Source organism: Aquila chrysaetos, assembly GCF_900496995.4.
Source record: "Aquila chrysaetos chrysaetos chromosome W unlocalized genomic scaffold, bAquChr1.4 W_unloc_3, whole genome shotgun sequence".
Lineage (NCBI taxonomy): Eukaryota > Metazoa > Chordata > Aves > Accipitriformes > Accipitridae > Aquila > Aquila chrysaetos.
This window is the reverse complement of record NW_024470323.1, coordinates 1,475,455-1,486,568: the sequence shown is the minus strand read 5'-3', so window position 1 is coordinate 1,486,568 and position 11,114 is coordinate 1,475,455. Positions and strand designations below refer to the sequence as shown.

The 11,114-nt window shown below is 39.7% G+C and overlaps 1 pseudogene; it reads left to right on the top strand.

Moving 5' to 3' along the window:
• The first annotated feature begins 611 nt into the window (after positions 1-611).
• On the top strand, positions 612-10,709 carry LOC121232997 (annotated as a pseudogene).
• The last annotated feature ends 405 nt before the right edge of the window (positions 10,710-11,114 follow it).

The following is an 11,114-nucleotide window of genomic DNA, read 5'->3' as shown; positions in this document are numbered from 1 at the left end:
TCAAGTGAGTAGGTTATTAACAAAATTATCAACAATTGGATTATTACTTTTGTTGGTAATTTTTTTTCTTCTGTCCCAATGTTACTCTTCTCAGTCAAGATTGTGGTTAAGGGAAGGGGGAAAGGGACTTGGTCTAAAGTGGTTTGAGGGAATAGCCGCAAGATACATTTCAAGGTGATGAAATACAAAGTGACTGCTAACCCTACTTCTTGTTTCACCTAAATTCTTATATGTGATAGGGAGTGTTGGTCTTTTATAGCTGTGTCTCCTACTGTCACTCATCCCCCAATCCCCAAATACTGATGATGATACAAATTCTCCCTTATGGCAACCTCAGCAGGGTGCTCTGAGCTGTCGCCGTATGTGGTACGTAATGCCCGGCTTTCCCCCTTGGGGAAGAGGTGCTAATCAGGTCTCCATGGTCTCCTGCCAAAGCCGGCAGGTTCAGAAGCGAAGGGGCAGAGGGAAACCGTACTCTGAGCCCAGCCAGGGGACTCGGGGAGACAAACGGAGATCCACTCTTGCGATGACGAGAGCTCTAGTCAGGGAGACGACCTGAAGGCGACTGCCGGGATGAGGGCTGGGTTTATGGCTGGGGCGGTGGCAATCCGTCGGGTGGGGCTCGCGCCTGCGCATTGCGCTACCCGTGCCCCGTCTCTGGCCGTTGACTCAGCAGCAGGTAGTGGTTTGTGTAGTGATAGAGTGAGTGCGGTCCAGGCGGTGCTGGGGTTGGGGCTCGGGTTCCCGTTCCCGGGTGTTGTGGCGGCCTATCAGTGCTCCGGCTCTGCCGGTTGCGGTGAGTAGTGATTTGGGCACGCACGATCTCTCTTTGTCTATGTCCTGAGGGACCGTCTCCTCCCTGACTCGGGCAAAAGTAGTGGTGGGATTCTCGTGGATGGCGCCTGGAGGAGTGGAAGTCTGTCCCGTCCGTGTGTCCCGTCCCCCCCTGCGCAGGGGGAAGCGGCTTACTCGCGCTCTGCCTTGTTTTGGGGGCCGTGCTGCCCTCCGAATAAATCCCCGAAATGTGAGGCAGTAGCCTAACGACCGTCACTGGTACCCTTCGGTTGTGGGGTGTACCGTGTTCTGTCACCCCGCGGCCTGAGGTGGCTCCGAGACTGGGATGCCCTCCTCCTGCCCTCTCCCTCTGCGTGGCCTCGGGTCTGAAACGTAGCCGGCCCTCTGTGCCCAAGGAGCCCAGCTGGTGTTTTGCTTGAGTTTCTGATCTCTTGCGCTTAGGAGACTATAGTACGTTTTCCTCGCTTTCTACGTTCTTATTAGAGCTTCTAGCAAGGTACTTTGTCTTGTGGCTCCTTTCTCTCAACTTCTTCTGGAACAAGTATGTAATCTGTACGGCTGAACTGCAAATAGCCTGTGCGCTACGTGAATGAAAATAGCTGGTTTAGTTTGGAAATACAGGTAAGCATCAGTTCTGTTTGTGTTTAACAGGGAGCTGCTATAGTTAAGAGTTTGTGTCCCGGTTCCCATCCTCTACCCCCCAAATAATAAATTTTTTTTCTCTTTTTTTTCTCTTCAAATTCTCTATGGGTATGTGAAAAAGCCACTATTTGGTTTTCTTTATAATGGTTATCTAGAGGTTTAATAATAATGGAGATTAAGCTAGATGTTCTCATCTCTACACATATCAAGCAAAGAAAACTATGGCCTCGCATCTCTTGGATTGGACAGATAAGTGTAATGAACTTTTATTTAAATAAAACTCTACAAAGAATTGGGTTTTTTTTGGTTATATAACACTTTGCATTTCTATTTACGTGGGGGGGTGTAAAAAAAAAAGTGTCAGGAGGTGATTTGAAAGTTATTGAAATAAATGGCTTCTTTTTCTATCTTCTTGACTTGAGGCCAGAGATTCAAATTTCTCAGATAAACAATGGGGAGGGTTTTGTGGTGGTGGTGGTTGGTTTTGGTGTGGTTTGGGTATTTTTTTGTTGGTTGGTTGTTTTTTGGTTTGGTGGGTTTGGGGTTTTTATGTTTTGGTTTGTTGTGGGTTGGGTTTTTTTGTGGGGTTTGGGGTTTTTTTTTTTTGGTTTGGTTTGGTTTTTTTCAAAAAACGTGTCCCTTACATGATATTCTTATTTTAATGGTTCTAGTTTTTCATAACTTTTTTTTTTTACAGTACATTATTGGAAATCGTGAACAAAAATATTTTTTCCTATTCCCTGCTGCATCTGTTGAAAGACATGCTTTCTTAAGCTTTTTTGATAAAATGAGACTAATTTTTTTTTTTTCCTCTTCTAATGTATGATTTGAGTTTAAGTAGGTAACTATTTAAGGCCCGTTCCTCCTTCTGTTGAAATTACTGGCAAAAATCTAATTGAATTTAACACTACAAGACGAGATAACTAGTGTCTAATCTTGTATTTGTTGGCAAGTAGTTCAGTTGAGGTACTTCAACGAACTTTTTAATAATGATTGTAAATTTAGTTTAATAGCTTGAAACCTGTAAACCAAATTTGTCATCAGTGTAGGTTGATGCTAGATATGATGATGTACTGTAAAGCAAATATGCCAAAGAATGAAGTTAATGTGGTGTGGTGGTGCATTTCTTTCCCCCTCTCCAGGCTGATTTACGAACTCAGGAAGGCTCGCTAGGCCTTAGCATAAGTGTAATGAGTCGGGCAGTTAAGCGACCCTTGACTGTGCCAGGAACTCTTACACAGCTAAGACAGGGAGATATGCTGTGTGTCTCAAGGACTCCTGCTGCCCAACGAAGGCAGGGGAATGGGAGTAGAGATAGCCAGTTCTCATAACAACCTGCAGCCAGTTCTTTCTCATAACTACCTTGAGACATTACAATCCTCCCCTGACAATCTTGGAGCATCTCATATCTATGTTTTGAGTTATTCTCCAACAGTCTCGGAATTTTCCAGCGCAGCTGGGATTCTAGAAATTTGTTGATGACGAAAGTCAATCATCTCCTGAACCTATAAACAGCAGTACTAAGTGAGGCCCTTTGAGCTCTCCTGGACTGCAGCAGGCTGCAACCACATCTCCCTCTGAGTGGGACGCTTCTCATCAGAGCTCGCAAACATTCCAGTTTGTGAAAATTGGAGGTCTGTCGCCAAAAGCCGACATGACCTGGGCTGATTCTCTTCGCTCCTTGAGGCTTGACCCTTCACCCGTTGAGACAAATACCGAAGCATTCGACGTGAATATTTTCACTGACCTCGAGGGGAATTTTTAACAGGTATACCTCTTTTCCTCTCTCTTTTATTCTCTTATGTATTTCTCTTAGTGTCTTTATGCATGCATGTGTACTAACCTGAATAGTCTATAGCAAGTAAGTTATAGTAAGTACATTATAAGATATAATATAAGTTATTACTTTCAAATTTATACTTAAATTACTGTTGTGATTTTTATTCAACTGTGAATGAATTTTAGGCTACTATTATACTCATAATCCCTTTAGATATAAACCATTGACCAAGTCTGGGACTAGGAGTCGATCCAGCCGCACCTAGACTCCGACAGGAGTTTAGAAAGCAAGGGAGTCTTCTCTGAACCTTGTGACTCAATGACCCTTTTCCACATTTCCTTTTACCCTATTGTGGTTTTGGTCCCTATATACATAAGTTTAGTTTGTTTCTGATTTAATTTTCCTGTGCGCATTTTATCCATGTACTAAGTAATAGAGTGAACCTTGCCAACGAATTCTGTGAAGTTGCACTTTTATACAAATTTCTATTAAATCATTTTTCTATTGCTAATACAATTGGAGGTGATTCTTTAAGCGATCTGAACCTCTCTCTCATTTTTAAATTCCCTCCGTGACATGTGGTAATTGCAGCTGTAACATATCTTTTTTTTTTTTAATTATTTTTCACTAATATTTTTTATTTCTGTCTGCATTATTTTGCAGGCTTAAATAGAAAATAATATTTTAAAAATAAAATACTCTTTTTTTTTCTTTCAATAGGAAAAAGAGGCTATTTTTCTTCTAGATGATAAGCATATATAAACGAAATTAACCTGGCATCAGGGAAGACAAAGAAGAAAACCCCTTGACTGCAATCACTGTTGAAAAATGTAGTTGTTTTAACAACATCAAGAACTGGTTAAGTGCCTCACCTTGAGTACTGTGTGCAGTTCTGGGCCCCACAATTTAAGAAGGATGTTAAGGTCCTTGAATGTGACCAGAGGAGGGCAACAAAGCTGGTGAAAGGGCTGGAAGGAATGTCCTATGAGGAGTGGCTAAGGACTCTGGGTTTGTCTAGTTTGGAGAAAAGGAGGCTGAGGGGCGACCTCATTGCTCTCTACAGCTTCCTGAGGAGGGGAAGTGGAGAGGAGGTGCTGATCTCTTCTCCCTGCTATCCAGTGACAGGACAGATGGGAATGGTTCAAAGCTGTGTCAGGGGAGGTTCAGACTTGACATTAGGAAACGTTTCTTTACCAAGCAGGCAGTCAAGCACTGGAACAGGCTTCCTAGAGAGGTGGTTGATGCCCCAAGCCTGTCAGTGTTTAAGAGGCATTTGGACAATGCCCTTAACAACACGCTTTAACTTTTGGTCAGCCCTGAGTTGCTCAGGCAGTTGGACTAGATTATCACTGTAGGTCCCTTCCAACTGAAATAGTCTAGTCTATATATTACAAACTCATGTTATTTTATTTATAGTTGTAACAGTTTAGAAAGATAAAATATCTAAAGGATCTGCCAGTTTGCTGTCAGCTTTAGAACTGTGGCTGAGATGGAAGGGAAGTAATTTTAAGTACTTCTCAATAGTATCCTTCAAAATGTCTCTCCCCTGATGAACACAGGTGTTTGGTTGTCAGGAATACTTACAACAGGAGAGATATTTCTTTGGAATCAAGATCAGGACTGCTTGAAAATTGCGCCAGCAATCAAAGAGTCTAGGAAAGTAGTTGCAGCAGCACAAGGTAGGGTTTTTTCAATTAGTCTTTTGAGAAATAGAATAGAGTGAAAGTGTTTTTCCTTTTGTCAAATGTTATTGCTCAAGTAAAAGCTATATTCTCACATTGGTTTACGTTTGTATAATTTGTGTGCTAGTTAAGCTTTGACAAATCGTTTTTGTCACTTGAATGGTACTTTTTTTGCATTTAGTAATCTCCTGTATAATTTTTAAATACAGTCCATACTTTATTTTTTTTAATTTTAATTTTTTTAATCTTTTTGTGGGAGACCACAGAACATGAATATACATCCTCCTATAAAAATTCTTCTTCTGGGCGTTGGATGCAAATTCTGCCTGATGAATCAGTCATGTTGCCTTTTACTGAAAAAAAAAAAGTTCATCTGGCCCAGTAATATTCTTGCCAGTCTTTATATTTCTGAATGACAACATTATGTTATTTAATCTCAATTGTAATAGCTATTATCTAAATATATAAATAATTAAAAAGGAAATTGTGTGTAACCAGGTTGGGGAGGGGGGAAGGGTTGTTTTGTTTTTGTTTTGTTTGGTGGTTTTTTTTCTCCCACAGATACTGGATGATTTCTGTTTGTGCTCTTTTGTGTTTTACTCTGGAGAATGTTTGGTGCTCACATTTTTGATTCTTTGATGGCATGAAAATGGCTTTAAATATGTTAGGCAAGTTCAAAGATATTTGAAGTTACATTAGCTTAAGAGGAAGATTTTTATAAGTGCTTTAGAGTGGGGATTCAGAGCTGCAACTGAACACTCTTACATTAACATCCAATTAGCTTATAGTTACAAGCACCTGCTTATGTTTGCATGTGTACGTTCATAGCATGCCACACAATATATGCATATATGGACAAGATAGTTGTTTTCAAGTATTTAATGTGGTTAATGCAATGGCATTTATGTATGTCTTCCATACTTCAGTATTAACTTACACCTAAATAAAATTGAGTGTATTTATCACTGTATGTAGGTGGCTATGCATACATACATGTGCCTGCACACACATTTGTGTTAGTGTCAGGAAGTTTTTTGCATAGTGCTAGTAGTTTTCTTTTCTTGTTTTTCTTATATTACTAGTGCATACTGTGCAGCTATGAATACCCTAAATATCTTTCTCTTCTTTATTATCCATATTTGTATATTTTGCTTTCTGTTCCCCTTTTCATCTCTTGATGCCTGGACTATGTAAGAGTGTGTGTGCGTGTGTATACACACACATATGTTTCTTTATCTGGGCTGGGACCATGTACTGAAATAGTTATACTGATACAACCACTTAAAAGTGCAACTGAGTAATGATCCTGAGTGTATGTATAGTCCATTCCTCTTCCTCTGTGAGATACATGTATGTGTGAGTTTAAATCCATATGTCCTCTGCAGGTATAACTTGCTAAAATTATGCCCTACATTTAAAATGGTACAACTGCCTTTGTTAAATGATGCCCTTTTGATATTAACTTAGTAATGATGTCGTCCTTGCCCTACTAAGCAGCATCACTCTTCACTCAGTTTGTCAGTAGCGTGGTAATGCCTTTCTGGTAATACAAAAAATGAGATGGAGCATAAGATTCCCAGTGTAGAAGTGTGTATTGAGTTTGTGTGGCAAGGTTTTGGTAGTGAGTGGCTTCTGTGAGAAGATGTCCGATAGAGCCAGTGCCAGCCGGCTCCAAGATGGACCCACTGCTGGCCAAAGCAGAGCCAATCAGTGATGGTGGTAGCACCTCTGTGATAACATATTTAAGAAGGGGGAAAAAAACTGCTGTGCAACAGCAGCCGGAAGAGAGGAGAATATGTGAGAAACAACTCTGCAGACACCAAGGTCAGTGAAGAAGGAGGGGGAGGAGGTGCTCCAGGTGCCGGAGCAGAGATTCCCCTGCAGCCCGTGGTGAAGACCATGGTGAGGCAGGCTGTCCCCCTGCAGCCCATGGAGGTTAATGGTGGAGCAGATATCCACCTGCAGCCCGTGGAGGACCCCACGCCAGAGCAGGTGGGTGCCTGAAGGAGACTGTGACCCTGTGGGAAGCCCATGCTGGAGCAGGCTCCTGGCAGGATCTTTGGACCCTGTGGAGAGAGGAGCCCACGTTGGAGCAGGTTTTCTGGCAGGACTTGTGACCCTGTGGAAAGGACCTATGCTGGAGCAGTCTGTTCCTGAAGGGCTGTTTCCCGTGGGAGGGACCCTACGCTGGAGCAGGGGACGAGTGTGAGGAAGAAGGAACAGCAGAGACAACGTGTGATGAACTGACCACAAGCCCCATTCCCTGTCCCCCTGTGCTGCTTGGGGGGGAGGAGGTAGAGAAATTAGGAGTGAAGTTGAGCCCAGGAAGAAGGGAGGGGTGGGGGGAAGGTGTTTTTAAGATTTGTTTTTTATTTCTCATTATCCTGCTCTGACTTTTGATTGGCAATAAGTTAAATTAATTTCCCCGAGTCAAGTTCATTTTGCCTGTGATGGTAATTGCTGAGTGATCTCTCTGTCCTTATCTCGACCCGTGAGCCTTTCATCGTATTTTTCTCCCCCTGTCCAGATGAGGAGAAGGAGTGATAGAGGGGCTTGGTGGGTTGCGGGAGCATAGTAATGGACTCAACGACAGATCAATATGATCATAGTTGAAGACCCTTTACTAGAGCATCAGACATCATTTTATACATTGATTACATCCGTACATGCGTTTAGCTATTTTACTATTGGTTACACACATTATTCACGCACTGTCCACACGCCTAGTTACACTTAATGATTGGTTATATCAACTCTGTACACGCGCATAAACATAGGACATAATTGGTTATACCAACTAAAACATGTGAAACTTGTCTCAGTCTAATTGGTCAAGATAAACTGCCGAATTGAGGTTCTTTGTGCCAAGTTCCCTTTATCGTGGAATGCGCACCTGTGTTCTTCTAATTGGCATCTTTCTTTTTTTGTCTTCTTCTTTATTCTGTTCAAGGTCTTCTAAAGGTGTCTGGAATGCTCTTGCGACCGTTAGCTAAATATGTGTCCACAATTCCCCCTTTTTTTTGTTTTTCGTCAATTAACACCTGCTGTATTGCCCTTTACAAAGATCTATGAACACAATTAATTAAACACGGTAAAAGCAACATTATACCTAATAAAATACATAAGAATAAAAGAAACCCCGATTTTTAACAAAGATACAAACCAACTCCCAAGTCCCCATCCCGCAGCTAAATGCTCTAAGCCGAAATGACAGCTTTCTTAATTGCGATAAAGGTCTTGCAGCTCCTTCTTGCCTCTGCAGTTCTGTTATCTTGTTTATTAATTGCTCCACTGTCCAAGTTCCTCATGTCCGTTGTTTTTCTGGTGGTTCAAAGTCCTTTCATACTGCAGCTGTCACGTACTCTGGCCCACTCATGCTAACTGCGGCCTACTTATGCTAACTCTAAATAATCAGGCTCAAAGAAATGTTCCCCATTTTCCATGAAATCTCCCACAGTGGGTACCTGGCGGCCAGCCAAGGTCAACCCACCACAAAGTGTGTATATATATACACTGTAGTACTTGCAGCCTGAAATTGTAACCACATTTCTCAGCCATGTTACTAATTTTTTTTATGCCAGCTATTGCTCAGTTTCATTACTTACTATTATTTACTTCATTTTATCATCTTAATTTTTTATTTTTGTTTTTTGTCTGTTAGGTGGCATGCTTCCAAACAGAATCTCTCTTGTGTTTTCTATCATGTTTTGAATCTTTTTAGAATCATAGAACCATAGAATGGTTTGGTTTGGAAGGGACCTTTAAAGATCATCTAGTCCAACCCCTCTGCTGTGGGCAGGGACATCTTTCACTTTCATGATCAGGTTGCTTGAAGCCTTGTCCAGTGTGACCTTGAACACTTCCAGTGATGGGGTATCCACAACTTCTTTGTTTAGAGCACCATACCATTGATTTTCATTTTTTAATTCTTGAGTATTCCTGTATTGGATGACGTTACACTGTCTGAGGAAGCTGTTGCTAGCTAGAATGCAAGTGCCTTAATTATATGGCATGCATCTATATTTATTTGCATGTTCTATACATATAGCCCAAATTCCTGTCCCATAAAAATAATTCTTATTGTTCAGACATCATTTTTAAACTCATGTAAATACAAAATGTTTTTCATTTGTAAGGTTTTTTAAGAAAATTTGATTTATTTTTTTTAATTGTACATGCTTTGTGCATCTTTGTCTTGCATGGGTTTTTTTACTATGTACGAATCATCCCATTCAGCATATCTGAGTAACCTCTTGGTTTTGTTGTCTTTTTTGGTATTTGGTTCTTTGCCATACCAGATCCACTGGGTGCAGCAGACTTGTTCTCTTGTTAATTTGGTTCCTCGGTGTGTCTGTAAAGTCAAGAGGAGCTTTGCTATGTGCATTTGCAAGAGATGGACTTTTACAGCAGTAGCTGTTAATCAAAATGATCCAAAGGTATGAATGATATGTCACTTAACCTAATAGTTCAGTTTGAATGAAGTCTGGTAACAAGGATTTAATAACACATTTTTAGGAGTGATTTTTCAGCATTCATATTGATACATGTGATTATATTCACATTGATATCTATAGCTAAGAAATTGTGCCACAACTTGTAATTTTTTTGAATGCTGCTGTTCAGTTAAATCAATGTCAGCTCCTCTCTTATTTCTAATTTCCAAGAAATACAATAATAAAGAAATTCAGTTATTGCACTGTATCTGGATGATTCTCAATCAGGCCTCAGCCTAAGATGTAGAGGAGGTTATGTTCCCACTTCATAATGTTATTCCTCCTAACAATTCAGAGGCCAAATCTCAGTCCAAATCCTGATGTAGTTTTTAGTGCTAATGATGACAAGGAATATGGACCAGCTTATTTAGTGTACCAGGATGGGATGATACAGTCCTTCAAAGCTCCAGTTGTTGTTCACCAACAAGACTGGGGAAGACTGATCTTACATTATTTTGAGGGTTTTAAAAAAAGTTGTGTTAAAACCAATATTGAATTCTATATTGATTATATAATAATCTTTAATTATTTTTCAAATGTAAAAATAGGTATAGAAATTAATAAATACTCTAAATAGTGATAAATATTTACGTGCAATGTCACTTTCATATATAATAATGTTTCCAGTATGTCAAATGTAATGCATAACTTGCTAATAGAAATTGGTTTTTACAATAATGACATTTTGATACAAAAACATTGACGTTTTCTTTACATTTACTTTTTCTTTTTAGGCAACTCAAATTTTGTTTTTAAACACACTGAATTTTGTAACTGTTTCAAGTAGCCTTTAAAGGCTGTAGTAGCAAGAATAGCATGGTCCCATCCAAGTTTGAGTCAGTAATTGATGTTTCTGCTGTTGTTGTGCATGTTTTGGTTTTGTGTTGTTGGTTTTTGGGGTGTCTTTTTGTTTTTTGTTGGGTTGTGTTTTTTTTTTTTTAATTATCCTAACCTGAATAATACTTATTAATGAAATAATAAGAAAATACTGAAAGCTGGTTTTGTTTTTCTTTAAACTCAGACAGTTGCAACTGCAGCAAAATACTGGCATCTTGCAAGCAGAAATAGTGTTATTCAGCGTGCTCATCCTGTAAAAATTTAGACACTTCCTTAAAATTCTGAATGGACCTATTGGGACAGTAGTGTGAGTGATATTAAATGTTCATAAGTTATTTCTTCTCTATTCCATTCATGATTATTACATATGATAGTTGCTTTTTAGTTTTTTGATGTATCTTTATTTTAGACAGCAGCACTCTCTCTGTCAAGACGCTAGTCAGTCTCTTGGTTCTTCAGCTTCTGAAAGTGACCTTATGAGACAGAGGTTCTTTGTTGCTTCACATTCAAGATTACTCTACCTCATTGTCTCTGATGGATACATGATAACAGTGCTTAGATTTCCTAACAGCCTTTCACCATCTGGATTTATAAGATCTCTTTTGCTTGATTCAACCCAATGGCTTGAAAATATCCATCAGAATTTGATGAACTCCAAGGTAGGGTTATGAATTTTTTTGTAGGCTTTAAGTAAAAAAACCTCCACGTGTATAAAAAAAATGCACAATTTTAAAACCAAGTACCTCAGTTTACTGTGAAATTTTTATAAATTCCTTTGAATTGTAAAGTTGTTTTGAGAATAGTGTTGATCTGGAAAACAATGAATACACAGTTTTCTCTGAAATTTTATTCCTTTGTCTGGGTGACATTTCAGTAAAATGTAGT